This window comes from Lepidochelys kempii, chromosome 1 (assembly GCF_965140285.1).
Source record: "Lepidochelys kempii isolate rLepKem1 chromosome 1, rLepKem1.hap1, whole genome shotgun sequence".
NCBI lineage: Eukaryota > Metazoa > Chordata > Testudines > Cheloniidae > Lepidochelys > Lepidochelys kempii.
In genome coordinates this window covers 117,372,720-117,386,072 of record NC_136380.1, presented here as the reverse complement: position 1 = coordinate 117,386,072, position 13,353 = coordinate 117,372,720, and the positions used below count along the sequence as shown (strand labels likewise).

General features: G+C 43.2%; 1 long non-coding RNA gene across 3 annotated transcripts in view; it reads left to right on the top strand.

Annotated features, from left to right (window-relative positions):
• Positions 1-4,956: 4,956 nt before the first annotated feature.
• The window catches only part of LOC140905009 (uncharacterized), a 154,901-nt gene continuing 146,504 nt past the window's right edge, over positions 4,957-13,353 (top strand). For all 3 annotated transcript variants that reach the window (XR_012156708.1, XR_012156710.1, XR_012156709.1), the window contains exon 1: positions 4,957-5,328. This is a non-coding gene — a long non-coding RNA (uncharacterized LOC140905009). The remainder of the gene's footprint in view (positions 5,329-13,353) is intronic.

Here is a 13,353-nt window from a genome sequence, read left to right as displayed (position 1 = left end):
ACATGAGAAATCTATATAAAATATATCACACTCTGTAAGCAAGATAGAAATATTGTCAGTCTATATGTGCAACTGTCAGTGAGACACTACTCTGACTCATTAAATGGAGGCAGAAATTTCTCTGTAGAGAGGTGGAGTATTTGAGACCAATTCTCTTGAAGCTAGTTTTATGACGAACCAAAATGCAGTCCGTGATAAAGCAGAAGTAGTAGGGTTTTTGCAAATGTATAGGGAAATGAGCACATAATTGGTCTATGGAATAGAAGCAAAGAGGGAAATGCAATTTAGCCTGATTTACAGTGAAATCCAAATTCAGCTGCCTTAGTTTGGAGAGAAAGAAAGACGTGTGTTGTTTTTTCTATCAGGGCTCAAAAAAGGAATAAAAATGTGTGCTGCAATGCTGCTATCTGTCACCAGAGGGCATCATTTCATCTGTAAAAGAAGCTTTTTGCTGAAAATCCTAATAGGTCTGTGACAAAATCTCACTGATGAGCTACTTAACAAGAAAAAGAAAGCTAGAGCTTTTTTTGATTAAAATATGCTCTATTTTCTTTTCAAATGTCCTTATCTTTGGTTGAGATTTCTCCCAGTTGGTGAAATCTCATTGGAGCCATCAGAAGTTGGAGGATTAAAGAATATGGGCCCCAAGAGCCACCACTGTGGAACGTTTTAAGACTTTCTTGGTATAAAGGCTCCCATTGTTCATCGAATGGCCTGTGGTCCAGTTTCTAGCACCTTCAGGCTGGCACTGGAACCAAAACAAACAGCAGGAAGCATCCAGGTCAAACAAGGGACATGGCATGGAAGCTGGTACTGCTCTGAAGAGAAAAAGGAAATATACTGGAGGGGTTTGGAAACTACCCTGCTATAGTTAAGCTGTTTTGGGATCACTGAAAAGCTAAAATGAGGAGGAGCAGCAAAAAGCCAAACTACCAATTAAAGGAACTGAACATTTCCTAGATCGCGTACAGCACAAAGATCTTTCACAGCAATCAAAAGGGATTTCTGTCCTTCAGCCGAGAAGAATATTCCCAGCAACAGGGGGAGTTAAAGCTCTAATAAGAGGCTTCTAATTTTAGAAATTCTCTCCTCTTCATAATCCCTCAATTTTTCCAAATTTTTTCTAGATATGACATTGTATGAACTCCACACTGTTAAAGATACATTACATAGCTCACTATCCTGCCTAATGTTCTGGTGTTTGTCATTTATTTCTATAACATTTTGGCACTTTTCTTCTAAAGTTATCATTTCCCTCAGTTATGGGGGGATTTTTCAATTTCCCTTGTCATTATGTACATTATACTATTGCAGTCCTTTATGCAGAAAACATTTCCAGGGCCAGACATGCTGGTATCAGGGAGCCAAAGACTGAATAAGAGCAGTGGCTAAAGGCACATAAGGAGAAGGGGACATAACACAAAACACAATGTCATGAGTTTGGGCACAGTGGGGCAAATTCATCCCTGCTTTAATCACATTGACACCTGGGATGAATTTGGCTCATGAGTTTGAACAATCCATCTGATCTATTAGACTCTTTTTTCTCCTTCAGGTCTCTGGTTGAAAAACTAGCGCTGTTTCTCAGGACTGTGGAGTTGTGCAAAGAGTTTCTGGGTATTAATCATGCTGGCATAGATCCGTTTTCCTTGTGATAAGAGAAGAGCTAAATCTGGAAGAAAAGGAGGAGAATCAATCTGCCTGATTGCCATAGACTCTTCATTTTGCACTCCACAGCCCCTTGCCAAGCTAAGCAGCAGGGGATCCTGTCTCTGATCAGCTCAGTTCTTCCCAGCAGGTGTCACTGTGGAATGGGGAAATGTGTTTCGAGTTCTAGTGAACTGATTTCCAAACCACAGATTATGAGCCCTAACTGCAGCCAGAGAGTACACTGACAGAGCCATGAAGATAACAGGCCATTAGATTTGAAAAACTTTCATAATGAGATCTGATACATAAGTAATTTTCACCCCCTTTTACAAAGACAACAACAGTAAATACGAGTGCTGAGTTTTAAAATATTTCTGATAAATGACTAAGAGATACACAGTTCACAGATCAGTACACTGGGTAGTAACACAGTATGCTGACAGGTAAAATTTCAGAATTTTTGGTAATTACTGATAAACCAGTTCTGGTCTCAGTTACATACAAAGCTGGGCAAACAATGGAAAAATTAATTAGCAAGCGTGTTTGCTAAAGCTGGCTAGTGATTCCATCTGGTCACGTTTCTGCCCTTTTTATTCCCTTTGCACAAACATTTGGATGGCCAGTTTTTGTTGGCACCTATGTTTGGAGGAGGAGTTTTAATTTGTGCAAATACCAGAACTCACCCATGGTTATGGGCCCCTTTGTCAGCAGTGCTGGTACACTCTCCCTTCCATATACTGGCTTTGTGTGCTCAGCTGTGAGGATGTTAGGAGGCAAGGGGAGAGTTTTAAATCATTGGCTCTCTCAAACAATATCAGGGAGAGCAGCAGTAGGGAGAAGAGGGGGAAAACAGGAGCTAAGGAGGGGGGATGTTTGAGGAACAGAAAGGACACTTGTCTGGAAATATTTTGCATGTGTTTCAGGCCCAGAACATGTAGCAATGTGCCTTCAGTGAGAACACCTAGCAAAGTGATGGGGAGGGAAAATCAGCACCCCAAGAAAACTGCCCTGTGGAGCCATCTCTGCACATGGCAGAGGGCTGTATATATGGTCACAAGCCTTGACAGTGACCTGCTGCTACAATGCTGGGAAGGCTGTTGACAAGGAGGAGGCCCATCAGCTCTGCTGCCATCATCCAGGCAAAAAGAGGGCCAGCAATCAGTAGCTCCAATTAGGGAGGAAGGGAGGCCATATTACTTCCTATGATATGCCGAGAAAGACTCAAATATGCCAAGCAGACAATAAATCTGGCATATATCTTGCACCCTCCCTTAGTCAGGAAGGAACACAGCTATTTTTAAATGTAGGGTCCATGCATGTAGGTGATGTTTGGCAGATTGACTCGCCAACCCACCCCCCAACTACATCTCATCTGTGCACTGTGGCACAAAGAGTCCCGATAGAGTTGTGTACCATTCCAGGATATGTGGGCCCCCGCACAGGCTTCCAGAATCCTGCCCGTGCAGAGAAGCCATAGGGGTTCCATTTTATCCAGGCTCCTCTGTGCACATGGAGGAGGGTACGTGAAGGTAAAGAAAATATATTAAGAAATTCAGTCGTTTCACGTGCAGTTTTCTGGTACTGTAATTGATCTCTGTTACACCCCTCCTGGAGCTAGTGTTAGGAGAAATGCATCTCTAAATGGTAATTTTCTGTTTATCTTGTAATTGCTGGATGTGAGCTATTCTAATTGAATTGTGAAGCTCTTCTATAGTGAGCTCAAATGTAGTTGGAATCCACATCAAGCATTACACAAGCCTACGTCATTTCCCTCATGCTTTCTAGTGAGCTCATAAGCTGCTCTAGTACAGGGAACGGGAAGTAAAGGGCTAAGATCAATCCCATGGACGTTAGCAGAACTGAGAGCACACTTTGGCTGAATGTGTCAACTGGCAAATCTGAGTGGTATCTTGCTTTAAAGAACTTATGTAAAGATTGCTTTAGAGATTCAGCCTCAGGGAAGTATCAGAGGGTAGCTGTGTTAGTCTGTATCCACAAAAACAACAAGGAGGCCGGTGGCACCTTAAAGACTAACAGATTTATTTGGGCATAAGTTTTCATGGGTAAAAAAACATTTCTTCAGATGAATGGAGTGAAAATTACAGATGCAGGCATTATATAATGACATATGAAGAGAAGGGAGTTGCCTCACAAGTGGAGAACCAGTGCTGACAGGGCTAATTCGATCAGGGTGGATGTGGTCCACTCCCAATAACAGATTAGGAGGTGTCAATTCCAGGAAAGGCAAAGCTGATTTTGTAATGAGCCAGCCACTCCAAGTCCCTATTCAAGCCCAAATTAATGGTGTTAAATTTGAAAATGAATTTTAGTTCAGCTGTTTCTCTTTGAAGTCTGTTTCTGAAGTTTTTTTGTGGAAGGATGGCTACTTTTAAATCTGTTATAGAATGTCCAGGGAGATTGAAGTGTTCTCCTACTGGCTTTTGTATGTTACTATTCCTGATATCCAATTTGTGTCCATTTATTCTTTTACGTAGGGACTGTCCGGTCTGGCCAATGTACGTAGCAGAGGGGCATTGCTGGCACATGATGGCATATATCACATTGGTAGACGTGCAGGTGAATGAGCCCCCGATGGTGGGCTGATGTGGTTGGGTCCTCTGATGGTGTTGCTAGAGTAGATATGGGGACGGAGTAGGCAACGAGGTTTGCTACAGGGATTGGTTCCTGGGTTAGTGTTTCTGTGGTGTGGTGTGCAGTTGCTGGTGAGTATTTGCTTCAGGTTGGGGGGCTGTTTATAAGCGAGGACTGGCCTGTCTCCCCAGGTCTGTGAGAGTGAGGGATCATTTTCCAGGATAGGTTGTAGATCATTGATAATGTCCTGGAGAGGTTTTAGCTGGGGGCTGTACGTGATGGGTAGTGGTTTTCTGTTATTTTCCTTGTTGGGCCTCTCCTGTAGTAGGTGATTTCTGCCGTGTTAGTCTGCATCCGCAAAAAGAAAAGGAGGACTTGTGGCACCTTAGAGACTAACAAAATTTATTTGAGCATAAGCATCCGATGAAGTGAGCTGTAGCTCACGGAAGCTCATGCTCAAATAAATTGGTTAGTCTCCAAGGTGCCACAAGTACTCCTTTTTTTTAGAGGAAAGGAGTAAGTCATATTCTATATTCAGTAGAAAAGTCCAAGAAACCAATGCTGCTGCTTTACACAGCGTGGGAGGGCTTGGGTCATCAGAGTTCAGCTGCATGTGATACAAAAAGAATCCAGTCGCCAGTTGGTCATTTGCTGTTAGTAAATTAATAAGTACACACTGAGCAAGCAGTTGCTCCTGGTCAGAGTGCACAGACAGACACTCTGCAACTACTAGTGTAGAACTGCAATACATGCACATTGCACGATGGCAGCTGATCAGAGTACTGGGAAAAGCTGTACATATCCACTGCACAGTAGCTGTGGAAGGAATCATTTGATTGGGACAGTATATCTTTCCACAGGCCCTTGTTCACCGTGCGATGTGCCAAGGGGGTATGGATACCGGTGGATAGACTATACAGCATCATTGTGATTGGGTATTCAGGTCATTTGATACTCCAGGGTGAACCATGCAACCTTGCAGCACTCCACCCCAGAGGTGCCATAGAAGGAAGCCCCACAAAGTCATCCGGCAACCTGGAGCTGGGAGGTTAATTTCCTGCCAGAATTCAGGCAGAGGCAGCTCAGGTAAGAATGCACAGCTGGGAACGTAGTGGGTGCAGTTGAGTCAATTTAGACTAGGTTATTCTCTGGAAGCAAAGAGATGCTGGGGCATTGAGCTGATTAGAAACCAGAGCAGGAGGCTCTGGGGAAACACAAGAGTTACCTGTGTGGTTTACAGATTTTGCTTGTGTGTTTATTGGAGCTTACTGCCTATGATCTTGCATGAAAGGAACGGAGCCAGAGACCCAGGCCAAGTTTGTGCCATTTCGGTTAAATGTTAACCTTTGAAGTAAAACTGAACAGACAAAAAGCATTGATCTTCTAAATACCATAGAGGATCTGGGCCTGAGCCTCCTAATCTGGCCTTGCCATAGCCTCCTTTGGGGACTCCTGCCATTACTTGCTTCACAAGTCCTGTTACTGCAGCAGAAAGCTTTGAATAATGGTCCTAGACAACAACATGCACTTGTAGGATGACACAGGATGGAAAGCTAGAGGGAGGAAGGGAAGGAGTGCAAGAGAGGAAACACCAATTTTCCAGACTGGCATATTCTTTTTTTTGTGCCCTGCATTATCAGAATAACTTGTTTCAGTACATGGGCTTTGGGGATGCTACCGCAGCTAGTTAGTGTCGAGCTGTAGCTCACGAAAGCTTATGCTCAAATAAATTGGTTAGTCTCTAAGGTGCCACAAGTACTCCTTTTCTTTTTGCGAATACAGACTAACACGGCTGTTACTCTGAAACAACTCTCGGTGTTTCAGTACAAGAAATAATGTGCAATAGCCTGGCTTAGAGGTTCTGCCTTGTCTGCATACAGAGTCATAAGACTGTACTAAATTTGTACACTATACAATGCAGACACTTCCCAAACTGAAGAGGGGTTGCTGTGATTGCTGCCATTGGGTTTTCTTTCATAGGGGGGATGTCTGCTGTTTAGCCTGCGCATGATATTATTTGAAGACATTTGTGACGAGGGCATTGAAATGTGGAGGATGGAGTGGAAGCAATAAAATCTTCATAAGAACATTATAAACCATTAGAAGAACCAAACTATCCATATTTGGCTAATGAAGTGTAATTTAGGGACTATTGTTGTCCTTTATTTCTGATTGCTAGACGGGGATTTTGGCAGTAGATCTGCTTTTTTCCTGGACAAGGTGAAATGACTATTTGGTTTAGTGGCAAAAAGCCACTGTTACAGCACAGCATAGATACTGTTATTTAGGGCATAATTCTTTGAACCTGGCCCACAGAGATCTCTCAGGTACACCAGTGTAAGTGAGGTATAACTTCACTGAAGAAAATAATGCCATTACATGGGAAAAGGCTATCTGTGTGCAGGGTTTGATGGCTCCAATTAATTTTAAAGGGTTTTCCTCATGAATAAATAAGCTATCCCCAACTGCCCCCAAACTAGCCTTGACTGTCTCTGAACCTACCCATCACTGGTTCATCCATTTCTTGTAGGAATCATTGAAGATGTGGGACTTGAGGAGGGATTTGAAGGAGGAAAGTCAAGCTAAGGAAACGTTAATGTTATTATGGGAACCATGACTCACCCACCTTGCACATATAGGGCCTAATTCTATCCCCATTTATCTGGTGCATTGGAATAAAATTTGAGGATTAGGAAAAAGTCCCGACTAATTTATTGTATGAATGTATTTAACTATGTACAGAACTAGCCCAATAATGAAAGTGGTTATTCCCCAAAATGCATCAAAAACACTCTTGGTGAATATTATTCTGAATCTCAGCCATTAACAATATTGAGACGTGCAACAAAATATAAATATGTATGTGCTATCAGGGGTCTGGCAGATGCCCTGGAGCCCAAGTAATATGCACGCAGGTAGGATGGTCATCACTTCTGCAGCAACCTAGGAATGGACATTCCTAGAGTTATGTGCTACTCCCTGGTTTTCTTTGGAGCTAGACACAACACTGAGGTGGTGTCTGGCTGGCTTGACTGTAGGGTGTAGCTTGGAGCTGGAAGCCACGCAGACTAGCTAATTAGATTTTACTCAGTAAGTGAAGGAAGAGATCAGTAGGGAAAACTGATACATCCTGAACAGGTTGGGGTTTCAAGCTATGTCTCTTCTTCCTGTGATACCTGAACGATTAGAGGAGGAGCACTGTGAATTCCCACAAGAGTCTGACAAAGCACCAAAAGGATGTCTCAAAGATGACCTCAGACTGTGGTCTGTGCTAGTTGACAAGACTTCTTCTAGACATAGATTTAGCTGAGGATTTAGTGAGCATTTTTGGTTAGTATCAGATATTCCCTATCATCCATAACGCATATTTTTCCAGTATATCAAAAGGATTTTCTTCTCTTATAAATATACTTAAACTTTATAAACCGGGGGGGGGGGGGGCAGTATTTTGCACATACTGCTTTATCTTATACTTAGAAATTTACAGAATGAATTATTTTTTCTCATACTATCTCAGTTGTTTATACCCATCATAAAGGAGGGAAGGAAATAGTCTAACATGACCATCATCACAATACACAGCTATCACATCCTGGCAGGAAGGGACCCTATTATTGAATATGGAGCCAATCTTTAAGCCAGAACACTGAATAACAAGACTGAGGGTGTTTGGTAGTAACCTACAAGGAGACTAAATACTTTTGGGGATCTGGGTTCATTAAGACTTCTATCCAGCTAAGAGCTCTACAAGCATGGACACTTACTTTTTCTCATCGTCTGTTGGCTTTACTAGGATCCAGCACAGGAGTAAGGGTTTGCACTTGTGGAGCTATCTGCAAATTTGAGGTCTAAACTTCCAGCCAAAATTAAAACTACCTAGTGCTGTCAGCTCTGGATGGGAAGAAGCTGGCTACCGTGACACCTGCTTTGTTAGATTTTCTTTTCTTTTGGTTCAGCTGGTAATCTCTCTCTCTCTGGATGATTTGCAGGGTACTAAACCTGTGTAGTCTGCGTCCCACGGAAGTCAATGACAAAACTCCTCTTGATTTTTAATGGGTTCAAAATTTTGTCCACATTAGTCACCCCCTGTGTACCAATGCTGCAATAAGATGACGAACTAGTTTTGTTTAAGGATTTGGGAGAGAGACTCATGTTTCCCCACGACAAAGACCATACTGTGTAGAAAAAAAAGGGAATATATTCATAATAGAATGCCTGCAATTCTGTTATAGGCAAGTGTAAATAAATAAAAGAATATATCCAGGGCCACATTCTGATACCTTAGCTGAAACTCACATTATAACATGAGCAGTGCCATTGATTTCAGTGGGACTATTTGCAAAGTAAGGTGCTACTAATTGTGAGTGAGAAAATCTGAAGCTGTCCCCAGTGCTTAATTTGTAATGAAAGAGGTGCCAGGACTCAAGCAATTAGGTGTCGATCTCAAGCAATTTTTTTATGTTCATAACCATTGGGGCAAGCCCAGAAGCGCTGGGGCTATGAACTGCTAAGCTTGGAGGTCCTGGAGCTCAGCCCGGCACAAATTAGGCACTGGCCAGCGCCTCTCAGCCAGAGTGCATGTTGTGGACCCCTCTCTGACTGTTCCATGAGCCTGCTCTGCGTCCCCCAGCGTGGCCATGCCCACAGCGCCAGGCTGCCTCCTGGAGCTTCCCTGCCCTGGTGTCCATTTCCCCTGCCCCACACTGTGCCCTGGCTGCTTGGTCACCTCCCCATTCTCTGGCAGCTCGCCTGTTTCCTCACTGACAGCACTGGGGAGTCTCTGCCTCTCCTGGGCCCCTCAGGGGGCAGCGGCCTCCTGGCAGGAGCCCCCCCCCCAGTAAGGCAAGGGGGCGCTGGCGGAAGCGCTGCTGGGGGGTGATGTCCCCGGCCCCAGAAGACTCTCTGCCCAGGATGTGGGAGCTCAGCTTGTGCCGATTTAGCCACAGCCACAGCCACTGGGCATTGGGCAGGCTTAGCGCGCTGCTGGCCTCGCACAGGGGTGCAGGCGAGGCGGTGGCCCTGGAACTTGTGGGCAAAGCGGCTGCAGCCCCAGCGCAGAAAGGGTGCTCTGTGGCCAGAATGAGTCTCCTGCTGTACCCCAGTACCGGTAACTGACATGGGACAGAGGTGCTGGGGCTACAACCTGCCAAGCTAGAGGCACAAACTGAGCCCCGGCGCAAATTAAGCACTGGCTGTCCCCTTGCGACTGGGCATAAAGAGTTGCCACATTAATGTGATATGAAACTAGTATAATTCAACATTTGATGCTTTTCTGTGTGACGTGCTGACAGCTGCTGTCATGCACTATCTTTTGGTTCTAGCAGTCTAATAGACTACAATTATACCTTACTTAACATGATGTGACAGAAGAGGTGCACGTGTAAGATAACACGTCAGTCTCACAGGTAAAACAGGTTGATAGAAATGGTAACTACTAGGGCTGTCGATTAATGACAGTTAACTCACACGATTAACTAAAAAACATTAATCGCGATTAATTGCACGGTTACACAATGGCATACCAATTGAAATTTATTAAATATTTTGGATGTTTTTCTACATTTTTAAAGACATTGATTTCAATTACAACACAGAATATAAAGTGCACAGTGCTTGTAATTGAAATCAATGTATTTGAAAATGTCGAAGACATCCAAAAATATTTAAATAAATGGTATTCTATTATTGTTTAACAGCATGATTAATTTCACACTTAATCACGATTAATTTTTTTAATCTCTTGACAGCCCTTGTAGCTACAATGTGGGGTAAAACCTGTTCCCACAATCCCTGCGCCCAAGTCTATGTTGATATAGAACCTTCTTTCATAGTCAGTTTTTCCAATAAAACTTTTTACACCCACCCAGCCTATCATGTATTTTCATCTCCCCAAATGCCACAATTGCTGCTTTTGGTTGTGCCTTCTAATGCTGTGCCAACCACAGTAGGGGGCAAAAGGTAAGGAGTGTCTTGAAGAATAGCTGTGTCACTCACAGCTTCTGGATTCACAGCAACTGGCAGCCCAGCACCTCAACTGGTACAAATGTCTGAGTTTCATTTTTGCTTTCGGCTATGCCTCCAACAAAGCAGGATATGAAGTCCATCCACTGGGAGGTGGGTGGCAGTGAAAGCCAAGACTGAACTAATCTTCCTCATGGGGAGACTGTCAGCATATTTTAGGCCTTTAAACTTAGGTTTTGTTAATTAAGAAAGAAAAAGCTGCAGAAGTTTGTACCAAAAGAAGTGTTTGGAAGCAATCAAAAAAAGTCACTTTCAAGAGTTTGGAGGTGAAGCATTTCTCGGTAGTGTTTGCCATCCAAACGTTGTAGGACATTGCTGGGATGTGGAAGTAACTAGAAGTTGACTATATGCAAAAGAGAAAATGCTGGTCTGTTTCCTTTGGCCAAACTGCTCTGTGTGGAAGAGGTGAATAGTTTCACTAGCGAAGTGGCTTTGTTTAAAAAGCATTTCAAGAACCATTTGCAGGGTTTAATTGGTTGTGGGGTTTGTATACTAAATAGTTGTGAGCTATTTTCCCTTTGAGCTTTACGGGGAGCTGTTTGAGACCTACATGCAGGGTTTTCAATACCATAGTCCCTGGGGCTGACTCTGTGGCCGGCTTTCTGAAAAGGCAGACCTGTGGCCTGTGCAGCAGCAAAGAGCTAAGCTGAAGCGCAGGCGTGGGTGTGCAGTAGTGGCTGTGCATCATTTGCCATGACACCTTGGCCAGCCTTCCTATTTCCTCCACTTTCCAACACGGAATTCCCATTAAGTTCCCCAGCTATCCTCATTACTTACAACACATTTCTACTTGACGTTACATAGAATTGTCGCGTGTATGTTTATTCACTTAACCTATTTTCTCTAACAGCAGCAGATGATACCCTTCTGGGGGGATACGTATGTGACCTCCTCCCCCTCCTCTTCCTCCTCAGGATGAATTGTGGGTTGTTACTTGATTTCCTTCCTACCAAACCATCCTATCCTGCAGCCCTCACTCAACCCCATCAGCTCTCTCCCTTGTACCCCTCTAATGTCTCCCACCCTAACACTCTCTGAGAGCTATCTGTAGCTCCTGACACCACCTCCCCGAAGCTAGTCAGTCTGTCTGGTTGTCACTGACTCAGTCACAGAAGGAAAGAAAGAAAGGAAGGAAGGGGAACCAGAGTGGTTCCTATTCCAGCACGTCCTTTTTGTGCTTGTGCTGCATGCTCCTCAGCCAATGGGGAGCGGATTCTGAATCAGTTTCCACCTGCACCTAATTAATTAGATGTGTTCTGACCACACCTGACTTTTAAGTGTCTAATATCTACCTTGGGATGCCCCTGCCCAGCTTGAAAGTCCTACTTGGATGCTTATGTCCTTGAGCATGCCCACAAGGACATACACAAATGGCACCAGAATATTTAGCCCTCTGCTTCTTTTAGATCCTAACAAGAATGCAATGCATTAGAGGAAGCTATAAAAAGGATTCTTTATTAAAAAAAAATCTTTAAAAAGGCTAGTGTATTATTTTGCAGTTTTCCATGTTGTTTATTGTGTACTGCAGTGTAAGCAAGAAATGAATGTAGAATGAATGAGGGTTGGAAAGGAAATTCAATAAATACGAATATAATGCCACTCTTTCCTTTAGCATCGTTTTGGGGATTTTGTAAAGCACCTTTGGGCTATAGGAACACAAGTCCCATTGAAATGTAGTGGGATTTGAGCTCCTAAATCTCCTTTTAAAATCTCTTCCTGTAATTTCTTTATGGTCTTTAAGGCATTCCTGCAATAAAGGCAACAATGGTGCATATTATATTATATGATAAATTGCAGTTCCTCACTAGGTCACTAGGGTTATACTTGGATCGGTTTTGATAAATTTGATAGTCTAACTGACAATGGCTGCTTTGTGATATTTTTTGAAGTTAAAATTAATCCATTGCCACACCAGTGTGATTTTTCTCATCGTCTTGATCAAACAGCACAGTCATTATGACGACTTCCCTCTTGTATACACCAAGGGCATTACAAAAAGTGACAACTTGTTCCATGCAACAATAATAGTGCACAGTTAAAGGAGCAGAAGTAAGGAAATGCAAAAGTTAATGTTCCAGCAGCCAAGTAAATTGTGGTATTCTGTATGTTGAAGGGTATAGAATGCATTACACATAATGAGTAACCTATTAAGCTACAACCTAACAAGAAAACATATGCCTTTTTGGCTGAGTTAACGCTACAGGAGCCTTAACTTTTGACTTTCCTGATTTTTGCTATTTGGCTTGCAGAGCAAGCTCTGTAAACCCAGTGACACCCGAGATTCCCAAGGACCCACAGCCTTTGCTCCCATGGAGCTCACCACATGCATAGTGCTCCCTTGACAGAAGCAGTGCTCCCACTGGTTTCCTTGTCTCCACCTGTAAAAAGACCCCATCACTGAGGGAAAAGGTTAAGTAGGGTGTGACAGTTAAGGCTGCTTGAAACAGCAATGCATCCTAAATAAATATCTACTTGGATATCCTCCAAGTCCGCCAGGGAAGCAGACCATAGATGGCATGTGCTCATGTGGCCTCTCCTATCCTGGGATGTTCCCAACGTTCAGAGTTACTGCAAGGGGCTCTCCATGGATTTTGAAGGCAGGAAAGCACGTGACATGCTTTTACCCGTGGCATTAGAGAACATTCATTTTCAGTGTCTTGACCTAATGGTTAGCTGATAAAACAGTACAAGCAGCAAGAGAAACCTTTCTGTGTTGCCAACTCTTGTGATTTTATCATGAGTCCCTTGCAATATTTAGTGTATTTCTTAACCTCACCCCTCACCCCAGGTCCTGGAGCCATGAACTTATGTGAGAACCTCCTTTTTTTTTTTTTTTTTAAAGTGAGTTTCTAGCCTTCATGGTTATGGAGGAAAGCCTGAAACTGTGTGACCCCTGAAGGCTCAAAACCCTGGAGACCTATAATAGATCCAGAAGTTATGATTTTTTTTTCAATCATATAGTTTTAAGCCAATTCCTTCATTTTAGAGCCTGACATGATCTGTGAATGCTTGGGTTTGACAGTCATATATCCGGGATAACAAAGGCAATATCCAGTTTGACCAATTTACCAAGACAGAGGCTAACAGGAG